At 42.7% G+C, this 12,036-nt stretch overlaps 1 protein-coding gene across 5 annotated transcripts in view; it reads left to right on the forward strand.

Annotated features, from left to right (window-relative positions):
* Positions 1-12,036, forward strand: part of FSD1L (fibronectin type III and SPRY domain containing 1 like) — a 76,154-nt gene that overhangs the window by 14,485 nt on the left and 49,633 nt on the right. The window lies entirely within an intron of this gene.

The raw sequence follows: 12,036 nt of genomic DNA on the forward strand, positions 1-12,036 counted from the left end.
TGGAAATGTCGATATGAGTTTTTTGTACTTTACCATCCATCTGGACTATGATTGGTAGCATGGCCCAAAGCATGAAGAGCGAAGCGGTACACTTAATCGGGGGTCTATGTGCTGAAATCTACATATTGACACAAATAAACTCTCGAAAAAACTTGTGTTGAATGTTTCCCCGTGCCGACCTTTTTTATAACATCATAATGACCTGTTCTATTTACCTTTTATATAGAAATTCTAAAAAAAATTTGTATGCAACATTTTTTTATTTTAATTTATATAACTAAATGTGAGCAACCCTGGCATTTTTAGCAAATAGTTTGAACATCTCTAACATGGCATTCAAAGGGTTAATGTTTGCTGAATGTATCAAAAAGAAACTTTTGTTATAATACTCCTTTCAGAGCACACTTTCAACCCAGGTTATATCCGGGTTGTTTCGCCACAAACCCAGTTTGAGGTGCGGTGTGGAAGGACCATCCCAGGTTGAGCAACACAGTATTTCAACCCTGGTTATGACCGGGGTGGAACATGGCTCTGACCCAGGCAGAGGTGCAGTGTGAATGGGTAACTTCACACTATGAAGGTTGACATTTTATCATTGACATAATCTAACTTCCAGAAGGGTTAGGGCTATAAGAATATGGCCTTGGAATAAGAAGAAAACAAGTGTGCTGATATTCTAACTATGTTGAGATGACATCAGCGTAGCCAATGCCAACATTAGGAACATTCAACATGTTCAATGTTGACATTAAAACCATGTAAATATTCTCATGTCAACATTGTAATTGTCTAACATACAAACTGAATCCTGTGGGTGTGTTCAGCTTACATCAATGTTTTCCATACTCCATATTTAAAAGTGCCCTGACAGTCTAGATTATCGGTCATACAGTCTTCCAACAAGTGACTGTACCTAAAACAGTTTCGTAAACCCTGTGTCTGCAAGGGCGGGCATTTTAACTGGAGTGTTCGGTTCCTTTAAGGACAGAGTTTGGGAAACACTGGCTTACATTATGTTTCAGACTATCAGCGTCCTAATACATTTCACATGTTCAGTGCTTTAAAAGAACACCCCTATGCACCATGCAATATCTGTAGGATTGTAATTTAATCTGAACTAGTGTTTATCTGAGTAGTTTGCTGAATACAGCCAATGTTGCACGATGCTATCAGAACATCCATTTGGCAAATAGCACCACATGTTACCAGACCTGCCAACTTAACCAGATTAATCATTGTGACTGGAGATGTAAGAAAGCGTGGTGTAATTCAATTAACATGCTCATCTGCTGTGAGGAACAAATCCACTTTAATCTTGCATTCATTAGGAGGTTTCTTAAGAGAGCCATGTATTAGTCATTTCCAGCGAGCGAGCTATTTCATTAATCAGTAGTTCTGAACATACCCAGAGTGGCTGCCAACCTGTAGCTCACTGAAGCAATCTGGGTGGCTTGACCACTGATCGCCTCCACCTTTCCCTGCAGGTCCACACTCCATGCCTCGGAGGAGACGGATGCTAGAGGTCATATATGTCCTCTAGCATCTGGCAGGAAGCACAGCGCTAAGCGCTCATGGCATGTCCAGGTTGCGCTGCAGGGGTGTGCTCCCTGGCGGTGGGAAAGCATTGACTCCTTGGCAGCGAACATTAACCCTGGCAATGAGCATTAACCCTTCACAACGAACATTAACTCCTGGAAATAAGCATTAACTCTTTGCAGCGAGCATTATCCCCTGGCAATGAATATTATCCCCTGGCAACGGACATTGACCCCTTGGCAACTAGCATTGGCCCCTGGCAATAAGCAGGTCATTTACAATTTATAAGAGCCTTACTGTGGGACATTGTGTGCAGCATCTTGTATCAGAGGTATTGCGGCATGGCATCATTTGTTGGGCATTGCGGTGTGTGGCATAATGCTTACCTCCCAAATATCTCGATTTTCGCGGGACATATCTTTTTTTGGGCTGGTTTGGGCTGGTGAGTTCTGCAGTGGGGTGGGAGGGTGGCACAGCAGGGATTAGACACTGTGCATGCATGTCTATTCAGGCAGGGAGAGGGGTTGAGGGCATCGCCAGCAGCCCACACAGTGCTGTTGCAGTTATTGACAGGAAGGGACCTTTTGGGGGAGGTAACAGAGAATAGAGTGCAGACGTGTCATGGCAGTTTTTGTCGCTACTGCTGCAGCGAGCCTGTTTACCCAAAGGGGGTTATTCTGATTCACTCAGAATGGCACAGTCACTCTCTAATGGACAAAACCATGTGCACTGCAGGTGGGGCAGATGTAACATGTGCAGAGAGAGGAAGATTTGGGTGTTTTATTGTTTCTGTGCAGGGTAAATACTGGCTGCTTTATTTTTACACTGCAATATAGATATCAGTTTGAAGTACACCCTCCCACCCAAATGTAACTCTCTCTGCACTCATCAGAGAAGAATATTGCTGTGTGCACATGGTGCGATTTCCGGGTCACCTTCTATTCGAATTGTACTATATGGTCCAAATCGAATAGAAAGTGACCCTAAATCGCACAGTGATAGCTGCATTCATACATAGACTATGCAGACAAGAACATTGGGTACTTGTGTATTATCATGGCGCCCATCGCATCGCATACCACTAAATAAGGTATGCAATGGCATGCGATTTTCCCGTCAAAACGTAAAAATGTACAATTAAATATTGCATCGCATGCAATTTTTAATTGTACAAGCACCCTGATGGGTGCATACAATGTTAAATGCCCCCCCATTGTCAACGCGACCCCCACTATGAATGCGAACCCGAAGTGTGGCAAGCGCGCGAGGGGCGGTGGTACGCGTCCTCCGACCTTTTCATACCCCCACTATCCACGTCGGCGTGGAGTTGATTCTAGATAGTGTGGTGAGCGCAGCACGCCACCGAGCCCGAAGCATGGCGAGTGGACGCTGAATACATGTGAAGTCATCCGCGTCCGCTCGCCACGTTTCGGGCTCGGTGGCTCGCTGCGCTCGCCACACTATCTAAAATCAATTCCATGCCGACGTGGTTAGTGGGGGTATGAAAAGGTCGGGGGACGCGTACCGCCGCCCCTTGTGGGCTCGCTGCGCTCGGCAAGCTTCGGGTTGGCATTGATAGTGGGGGTGGCATTGACAATGGGGGTGCATTTAACATTGAAAGCACCCATGCATGCGATGTACTAATATGAACATCGTGGGCACCGTGATAATACACAAGTACCGAACATTGTTTTCCAGTTCTTCTAAAGGCCCATACACACTGGGTGACTTTAAGCTGAAAGCAGTTTAGTTTACTCGTCTGAGCTGCTTTCAGCACGAAAGCCGCCCAGTGTACTCTCGCATATTTGCATTCCCGGCCGTTCATGTGCTGGTATTGCCAATAGATGAGCGGCTAAGTAGATGGCTTTTCATAGTGCACTTCAATGGAAAGCCGTCCACTCTGGAGAAAATAACTAAAACAGGCAAAAACCGCTCAGTGTGTATGCACTAAGCGTTTCTCAGCCCAGTGATTTTCCCCATCATAGTTATCCATACACTTTTGTCAAAACCGCCCAGTGTGGACGGACCTTTACAGAATCACAAGTGACAATAAAAAGATCCACGTGAGGATCTTTTTAAAATTGTTGCAGTGTAATAAATACCTGTGTACCTACACTGACTTGTAAAACATGCACTGTTAAGCCCTGTACACTCTAGATAATTAGGGGTATTCAATGCTGTGGGCGAGCGGCGGCAGTGAGCAGAGCTTCCTGCTCGCTGTCACCACTCACCCTGTCAGTATTCAATGCAGCCCCATCATACGCCAATTCCCCCCTCGCTCCATTTTTTTGAGCGAGGGGAAATTGGAGTATGTGGCTCCAGAAGCAGTGAAACTCGCGGCTATATACAGCGAGTTTCCTGCACTAGCCGTCCTGTGACGGCGAGGATTTCCCCGGAACGTTGAATAGAGTGAGCCGCCGGCGCGGGGGTTAAACAGCGAGGATCGCTGGTTTTCTGCAATCCTCGCTGTTTAACCCCCTCGCTGGCTGCTCGCCGTGGCATTGAATACACCCCAATGAGTGATATCAGGCATTTTGGCACTTCTGAGCATTATTCTTCATTATATCGCTAAGTGTATTAACTCTGTTCAATAAATGATGCGCACTCCACATCTCGTAAACTACCAGCTCCATCATCTGCATGAACAGATGAAGTGGATCATTAACGAGAATCATGCTGTAGCATTGCCCCTGCTCCCCCAGAAATGTATCACTACTTGGATACCACCCATAGCTGTAAGAGGAAGGGGGCTGCAAAAGGTGTAGAAGCAGCTCCCCTATCATATACCATTCTGCAAAATTGGAACCTGTTTTCTATGTTTTATTTACTTTTTGGAGTGCTCCTCATGAAGACCTATCAGGACACCTGGCCAATGGCAGTTATTTCTTCTCTCTTACAAGTCCTTGTTTATTTCCATTTAAATCTTCAGAGGGAATTATATAAAAATATAAGGATTGATTGAATTACTGTAGCTGTGATGTACATAATACTCTGGAACAGCAAATCACAGGATTCCTATATCGCCAGATTTGTCACACACATCTCTGTCCTCACCAACCTACTGTATTTTTTTCTGCAATTCTACACTGCACATTACAAGATCTGCTCATACTGCCTTTTTAGATGTATGTAGTGGGCCCTAGTGGATGATTTTGTGGGTAGGATAAACAAAATGCAGAGGGTATCTTGTCAAACATCTTTCATTTTTAACCTGGTGTGGATAGTTGGGTCTACAACAACTAGGTCGACTAGCATTGGGTCGACATAGGTCTTGGTCGATACAAACATTAAGGCTACATGGGCTAGGTCGACGATCAAAAGGTCAACATGGGGTTATTCCACCGTTTTTTTTACCCTACTGTTGACACTTGGACAGACTTGGACACAGTTTGAAGTGCACCTCATCCCCTCGTGATGCTTTGGGCACGGTGCCTCACTGCACTCGGCACACTATTTTATTCTCCCACCACGCCCTAGTGGATGGTAGGGCATGAAATACTGCCTGTCGGCACATGTCAGCTCAAAAAAACTGTGAAAACCCCCATGTCGACCTAGCCAATGTTGACCTAATGCTTGTGTCGACCTAGACACATGTCGACATTGCTGCTTGTCGACCTAGTTGTTGTAGACCTAATGTCCGTATCCCTTTTAACCCTGGATACCCTATTTCCATATGTTGCTTATCTTGCAAATTGTAACCTAATGTATGAAGTGCACCCACAATTGCTGCCTTGTTTTGTACTCTCTTGTATGGTATGAACAATGCAGTGTTCTGATTATTTACCTCCCTAATTATTTGTAAACTCCTTCAGACTTTTCTGCTAAATGTAAACCTACTGTATGTTCTGTTATGTGCATAATATGCCTCACTTGGTTTCTTCCTGGGTAGGGTGAATAATCCTTTTGGTACTGACTTCCACCTTTCCTGATCTCTCTCCCTCTATCCTCACTCATATCTCCAATTGTCTCTGCTGTCTACTCTTGGGTTCCTGTGCTTTTTTTGACTTAAAAATATCAAAGACTAAGCTGACCTCTTCCCACTCTCCTGCATAAAACCTGACCATCTCTCTTTCTAACCTGTTTATGCTCACTTCTTTCCCCTCTGTGTCACCCCAGTCTGTCTAACCCTCCCCTTTAGAATGTAAGCTCTCACGAGCAGGGCCTTCTTTCCTCATGTGCCTTTCTTAGACTATATAAACCTCTGCCACCCTGATGATTGCTTCAGTGTAATGTCCCATGATACAACTATCCGTATTTGCCATGTACTTGTCCAAAACTGTCTTGTACACTGTAATTCGGTATGTGTTTTTGCTCATAACTATTCTCTGTAAAGCGCTGCAGAATATTCTATATATAAGAAACTGTTAATAATAATAATAACAACCCAAAATGGCTGCCCCACCTTTGCATTACTGTATATACATGGTATCAGTATATTTCTGAAAACCCTAAACCTCTGTGACATATTCATGGTTTCAGTAAAGCACCTTGAGTCATATTGCAGAAAAGCACTATAAAAGGTGTTATCCTTATTTATTTGTCATTCTGCTTCTTCCATTTTTGTGATTAATCTATCTCTATCAATATGATGTGAGTTTTGATGTCATGCCAAGGAATGATTGGCGCTTGGCACAGTGCACAATTCCCAGTTCATAGATGGAGTCACTGAAGCCTAAATTGTCACTGTCTCACACCACACAAGGAATGCATGAGACAGAGAACGAGATATCGGCACTGTCTGTTGGGCTCTACATCTTTTTGTGCAGACTACAGTGGGCCGTAGAGGACATTCCTGCTGAGGTGACAGAACTTCTCCAGTCCCCCAGGATTTGTCCCTGCTCTGTGGAAAAGGAAAGACTTGAAAAATGCTTCATTACTGCAGTCCATGCACTGTGTGGAATCAGATGATGTTGCTGGACAATGTTAGTGTACAGGACCCCACTACCTTGTGGTCTTTCGGAGAATTGCAAATTGCCTAGAAACCAATTGATTTCTATTGTTTTATAGAATGTACTTAATGAATGATACTTAGGACCTGATTGGCTGCTACAGGCAACTTCTGTTTACAATGTTTGAGGCTTCCTGGTAGCTTGTGAGGCCATTACATCTGCATGGCTTCGTTCCTCACAGAAAATGTGGGCATCACTTCCTTGTTTCTAGAAATGCTGCCCTGACATGCCCACTCTCCGACCCTCAACACTTGGGGGATCTGCAAGTAGACTCGCAGATTGAGGGCTTTATGTGCACAGTACACATCCTGCACATGAGCAGTCCTACCACCATCGGAGATGTGCGCTAACCATCGGGTTAGCATATATTTCTGAATCGGGCCACAGTTTAATATTACCATATTATGTCATTGAGCTGCTTGCTAAATGAGGCTGATTATTAGCTTGGGCTGTACACAGCATGACCATGCTTCATATAACAGCCATGTCCATTTGACAGACACACCTCTCCACGCTTTCTTTAGCTTGTCTGCATGGCTATTTTTAGGTGCGCTACTGTAACATAGACGGAGCTAAGTGCTTTACTTGTGATGCAGGGAAATCAGAAACTGGGCTGTAGTGCCACTGTGCATTTACTTATCCTAGAGAGCTAGGGGCTTAGTTATGGGAAGTCTGCCCACATGCTGTACAGTGCAGAATTATTAGGCAGTTTTAGGGCACACTTCTATATACACGAGGCCTTTTGTAAGGTGGCTAGCACATCAACCACCAAAAACAGGTAAAACAGTAGATTTATTGTTGGAATAGGTTATATAGAACATTATGGTGATTTTAGAAATACATTTAATGTATTTTTAGCATTACTTTAAGGGTTTTTTCAATGGTTTTGTGCTACCCACAGCTTCCATATAAAGCAGTGATGGCTAGCCTTGACACTCCAGCTGTTGTTGAACTACACATCCCAGCATGCCCAGCTACAGTTTTGCTGTTTGGCCATGCTAAAACTGATGCAGGGCATGCTGGGATTTGTAGTCACTGAAGTAAATCAAATGATGCAATATTTCTTCTTGCACTTTTCTGAGATATAGACCAGAATTCCACAAATAGTTGACCTTTGGGGCACCCAAACACAATGCTCCCAGTACTCCTCACTGTGCATTTACAGGTTTTTACTCTCAAACTGTGTGACTTCTAAAAAAAAAGCTAATAAAAACCAGTTGCCATATTCCTTTCTGCCACACTGGTTGTCCCACTCCATCACCTAAACAATATTTATGCAAAAATATTTAGATTACTATATTACTAAACCATTGGGTATGCTTAAGTGAAAAAGAAGTACCAGTAGGTGCCGTATGTACACAATAAAAATTTATTAACACTCTAAACATTAATAGTACATTAAAATAAGGTATTATAAACAAACTAAAACAACACAAACATGCAGACACATTGGCCAATGGTATTAGCGTGCTCTATGCAGGTTCTTAATAGAACGGGGCTAGCTGTAAGTCAGTACGTATATCACTGATAAAGAAATACGGCTCCCAGTCTCTTAAGTATGCACGCTTCCCAGATGGTATTGGGGAAAGAGCAGAGGTATGGGTTGGGGGAATCCTTGAGGAATACAGGTGCTCTTTAACGGAGCAGTCTTACCCGTGACCGGTGGTAATCAGAACAGTCTGTATTGCCGGTGCTCGGCTTCACAATGCTGATAGTGTGGGCGGATGCCGCTCTCCTCGCTGTAATAGACTGTTTTCCGTCCAGCGGGCTTAGTCGGGAGAGGAGAATGCTCTGTGCGTCTGACGGCCGTGTCACAGGCGCACTGTGCAGATGGTATTAAGCGGCGGGACTCCTCGGCTGCCGGCTGTGTAGAGGGTGAGGGTACTACAATGTCCACTTTACATATGCCGGATCCAACCATCAGTTGTCCACTTAAATTGGGCTGCAATTCTGTATCCAGTCTCCAAACTAACGTCTGTGATTCCTGCCAAATCCCAGCTCTGAAGTCCAGGACTTACAGGGTATGCTTACCCTGCACAGGGAAAATCAGCCTGGTCTAATTTCCCAGAAGTTAAGGTGCCTATACACGGTGCACTTTTTGGTTGCGATGCGTGCTCCCGTGCACATCACATTGCACAGCACAGAAGGTTTGTGCAGCCTGTGCTTTTAAGGTGCCCATACATGGTACAATTGCTGGGTGCGATGAGATGCGTGCTCACGCGCACATCTTTTCGCAAAGCTCAAAAAGTAAGTGCTGCACATACTTTTGTACTAGATTGCTGCACATACTTTTGTACTAGATTGCATCTCATTGCATTGCAATGTATGCGATGTGATCTAGTCCAAATTGTAAACAATAATTGTACCGTGTATGGGCACCTTTAGTACTATATTTCACCATACAAAAAGCATGCTGCTGTAGCACATTATATGATTTTTATACTGGATACAATGCAATCTAGTACTAAAAGCATGGAGTTCATTGCACCATATATGGGCACCTTCACTATTATGTTACCTTCTTTGTCTTCTCTGTGTCCTGTTCCATCACAAGTTACATTGTATTTTTTTTGCAAGTTACTTTTTTTCTTAACTTTTTATTTTAATAGAATCAACTTTAAGAAGTGTACAAATGGTGCAATTTTACATTCTATTCATTCCCGATTCAATCACGATTGAATCGTAATGCACGATGTATGCATTTGATTTGGACTATACAGTACTGCGCATCGCGATCGAAATCGAATGCTTGATTTTTAATTCAATTTTACTTATATTAGCAGAATCGAATATAAAAACAGACAAAATTGTGTATGTGCCCTATTAAGCTTTAACTGATTTATGAGATCACAAAGAGAGTACCAGATGCATTTATTCCACCTTATTTATGGAATGGGGCATATTAAAAATGTATCCAAATGTCCCATTTTATCACATGGAATGGCTCTTTTTTTTTTTTTTTTTTAAATGGTGTAATATTCACCTAAATGGCATTGGGTAGTATGCCTCCTATCTAGGACATAATACAGTAGGTAGTTTATTCAAAGAAAGTGGTCCCTATCTGCTCTCAAAAAGGTTTTATGTATAAAGCTCCTTACCCTTTAATTTAATTTAATACAATACAAAAGTATAGAATGTTTGAGGCCTGACATACATTCAGTTTCTACCTATATTCTCAGTACAGAAAGTGATTAAGTACAATGTAAACATTTACTGTACATAGGATACTTTTGTTTCCAGTTTCAGCAACAATGAATAGTATCAAACTTGGAGTTGGTCCAGACAAGTTAAAGCAGGGGTGGCCAACAGTCCTTGTTTTCCTGACCATCTGTGGATCTGTAGAATATGGGTAGATTTTCTGTAGGTATCGGTAGATTTCTGACAGTCGGAATGACTGTGGATTGTCGAAAACAGTTGCAGATTGTTGCGAATGGATGCGGATTCAACTTTAGAAAACCTTCATATTTCACTACATGGGCAAAGTCTGCCCTTTTCAGCCAGGTACCTATCAACAGGAAGCCTGATTATAAATTCCTTTATGCCCCACTATTCATTGATAAGTATACAACAGCACTCTGAAAATCCATTTCATATTAAAATACACATGAAAATATTATTTCAGAGTACTTAAGGTAAAAAATGGCCGCCTGCTAATAGCAAAAGGTGCCCTCTATGGAGTGCAGTAGTTTTCTTCTCACCCATCATTTCCTCCTACTGCACCCATTTCTATGACCTTTGATAATGAGAAATATCCACCTTCAGCCAGGTTATATGTTATACCCTGAAGGTGACTTTCCATAGATAATCCTTGAGTGTAATATGAAGCGCAATAAGGTATAGGGTTTACCGTTTCTATTGATACAATACAAATGACAATGTAAAGTTGCTGGAGTGTGGTTACGCTTTATAATACCCCTTTCACATCGCACTTTTAAAACGGTAAATTGCCGTTTTTTTCCCTTTTTAAAACGTTTAAGCCTGCACTGTGAATGCACCACAGCCGATTTACCGTTTAAAGTTAACTGGCATTTCGAACCGTGTAAAAAGCAGAGTCCTACACGGTTCCTTGCCGTTTTTTGTGCAATGTGAATGTGTACAATGCTATGCATTCACAGTGCAGGCTTAAACGTTTTAAAAAGGGGAAAAAAAACGGCAATTTACCGTTTTAAAAGTGCGATGTGAAAGGGGTATAAACCGGTATTTAAAACGGTAATCTGCGGCAATGTAAAGGCTCTGACCCGTTTTAATTACCATTTTAAAATACCGGTTTTTAAAACGTGTCGGCGATGTGAAAGTGGTATTAGAGAGCGTCTGGGCAGTATGATGACAGCTGCTCTGTTTACAACTATTGCTGTATAGTTTCATACAAAAACAACATTTGTATTGTTTGTATTTTCAGAGACTCATTAATTTCAAAGATGACAGTTGTTATACTGTATATAAAATATTGTCCAACAAAGTGACCATAACCATGTGTATACACTGGATTCTTTAATAGCTTTTATTAAGCATATGACACCACTAGGTTAGACCTGCTTTGGCCTGAGCCCTCCCACTGGGCCTCTCCTGGCACAAGCCTTGCTCAGAGAACAAGCTGTGTCCTGCTGGGGATTATTGTTTGTGTCAGAATAAAAAGATTTGTTTTGTGATTTTACACTATCCTGAATTCTCATACTGGGCCTTATTATAGTTCACTCTTTCTGTCAAAATCCTTCTCAGATGGAGAAAACCATGTGCACTGCAGGTGGGGCAGATGTAACTTGTGCAGAGAGAATTAGATTTGGGTGGGGTTTTACTTCAAAGTTAGATCTATATTGCAGTGTCAGTATTTACCCTGCACAGAAACAAAATAACTCACCCAAATCTAATTCTCTCTGCACATTTTACATCTGCCCCCCTGCAGTGCACATGGTTTTGGCCATCTAAGAAGGATTTTGTCAGAAAGAGTGAACTAGAATAAGGCCCACAGTTTGTTGCCTGATCATTTTGACTTGTGTAGACATTATGGGGCTGGTTCATAGGTGGGCTCAGCTGTGTCTAATGGCAGTTGCCCATCTATGACTTCATCCAATTGTCACTACAAAGTACTTCCTTGATGTAAGTCTGTCCGTCCATTCGTCAAACAGGGAGAGGCCCGCTGTCAGCATCCATAGCCACTGATTGGTGATTGGTGCATGCTTAGATAGCTTTATTGGTTTAACCATGGAATATTGCACTAGCCCTATGGCAAGTGCTGGTCCTCGATCCGTGGATGACCTCCTGTGTGGACATCCCAGCCTCCCCCATGTCCCCCTCTTAATCTGCCCATAAGATGGACCATCTTTGTGCACCTGTTTATACATCTACCAATTACTGTACTGGAACGCTCCGGCATTTTTCCAAGACACTTTTGATGTGTGTCTCATCTGTAACAGTGCCTTTATGTGTGTACACACTGTGTAACACAGGCTATGTAGGAGTTTTGTGGGAGTTACCGTATGAACACTAAGTCGACCACAGGAAGGTCTACATACATTTGGTTGACCACTGAATGTCGACAGGCCTTAGCTCG

The sequence above is a fragment of the Crinia signifera genome, chromosome 1 (assembly GCF_055691185.1).
Source record: "Crinia signifera chromosome 1, ASM5569118v1, whole genome shotgun sequence".
Taxonomy (NCBI): domain Eukaryota; kingdom Metazoa; phylum Chordata; class Amphibia; order Anura; family Myobatrachidae; genus Crinia; species Crinia signifera.